The sequence below is a fragment of the Pipra filicauda genome, unplaced genomic scaffold (genome assembly GCF_003945595.2).
Source record: "Pipra filicauda isolate LSUMZ 115617 unplaced genomic scaffold, ASM394559v2 scaffold35_size7292922_pilon, whole genome shotgun sequence".
NCBI lineage: Eukaryota > Metazoa > Chordata > Aves > Passeriformes > Pipridae > Pipra > Pipra filicauda.
In genome coordinates this window covers 5,605,676-5,607,634 of record NW_024104487.1, presented here as the reverse complement: position 1 = coordinate 5,607,634, position 1,959 = coordinate 5,605,676, and positions in this window count along the sequence as shown.

Below are 1,959 nucleotides of genomic sequence, written 5' to 3'. Positions count from 1 at the left end.
GGCGGGAGCGCGCGCGCAACCCGGAACGCGACCAGGGACAGCCGGAAGCGGCACGCCGCGGCAGCGGAAGTGCATGTGCGCGCGGCACAGGCGGGAGGGGCCGGGACTGTTGTGCCGGGGAGGCAACGCCGAAGGAAAGCTGAAGGGGGAGCAGCAGCCCCCAAAGAGAGGCGGTCTGTGAGCTCGGGGCCCGAAGCGCTCCAGTCTCTTACCGACCTCCACTAGTGCCCGCACTTGGTCGCGCCAGGCGGAGTTTGCTGGTGGTGGTGGGCCTCGAGGCCTCACCTGTAGAATATAACAGAGCGAAGAGTAATTGTAGCATGTACTTTTATAAAAAACTTTAAAGTACGTCACTTTTTTGTTTTGTTTTTTTGATGCTTTTATTCTGGGGGGGGACGGGGAAGAAGCTTTCTGAGAGTAGCAAGGTACATCATATCCTAGCTGGAAATGCCCTGGGCGTTGCAGTTGGAACCATTTAAGCAGCATTCGAGGCTGCTGTCAGTGCTGAGAACTGCAGCGCTGCAGCCCTGTGTAAATTTTTGTTGCTGGGATTTCTAGAGGCAGCTGCTGAAGTTTTTTGGGTTTTCCCCCACAGCCCCATTTCAGCATCATAATTTTTAACCCTTCATCTCGCAGGCTTCATTTTCTGAGGTGAACTTTGTCTCTGATGACCACAATGCTTTTCAGTTGTTAACTGTGTGATATGCTTTGTCACTTTCGTGCTTGGCTCCAGAAACGAGAAATACATCATAGAAGGTTGTGGTTTTTAGATAATAGTTTTTAGATCTGACAGTAGTGAATGTATTGCATACATGGGCATCTATGTCTGCTAGCAGGTATGTCCTGAATGGTGCACCACCTTTAGAGGAGGTTTTCACCTGATTGCTAGAAGTGACGTATATATTTCAGATACATGCATATATTTTGAATATATTTCACATATGTATATATGAAATACAGCTTTTTAATTATTATTTTGACTTTTCCTTGGTTGCAGTTGCTTACTATGCTGAAAGAGTCTCCAAAGGCAGGAGGCTTTAAAGTGTGCAGTGTGTCATGGTGCAGACACAAAGTTGTACCTGTACTTCTGTGGCCTGAGTTTTGGCTGCCAAATACAAGGGGTTGGCTTATTTCCTGTCAAACTTTAGTCTCAGCATCAAATTAGTGATTATTTTTGTCACTGCAATCTATCTAGGTCCTTCAGAATGTTTTTAGTTTGGCCTCATGCTGTTATTTACTAAAACTTGGCAGCAACATGGGAGTACAAATAGGTTTTGGGTTAGACCTCAGTCAGCACAAGCTTGAACCTTGTGTAGCTGTTGCAGAGAACTGATAATATACCACTTTCAGTCTGGGAATTAGAATCTGGGGTAGTGCTATGTTTATCTTCCTTGTAGCCACTGAAATAATGACCCACTTCCAGTAAAAAGGAAGTCCAAAGACAAGTGAATTCAAAAATCACAGAGGGTTGCAGTGTTAATTTAGTAGGAATGCTACTGTTCACTGCAAAGTCATGCACTTATGCGCCCCTCATTAATTACTGTTCTGATTGGAAACTACCAGAATCAAATGCCTGAACTCTGGAGGGGGGGCCTACGTGAGCAGGCAAGAGGCAAATCTTCATCTATTGCTGTCTGACTAAAAGGAAATGGACAAAAAATACCTGCAGTTTGTCTTCTTTAAGCATTTGGTAAAAGAGAGTAAAGCTGTAGTGTGGACTCAGGGTTCTAAGAGATATTACAACAAATAATACAGTTTCAGACCTCAATTTTGCCCCTATGTAGTTTCTCATTGGAAAGGTACATCTCATCAATTGAGGCAGTGTATTGTCTGTATCAAAAAGTGTTTCATTTTGGGTCATGCTTCTGTTTGAATGAAGACAGTTTTACTTAATGTGTATAAGTAAACAAAGACCTGAGTTTGAGGAAGATACTTCTTGAAAGAGCGAAGATTTTATCC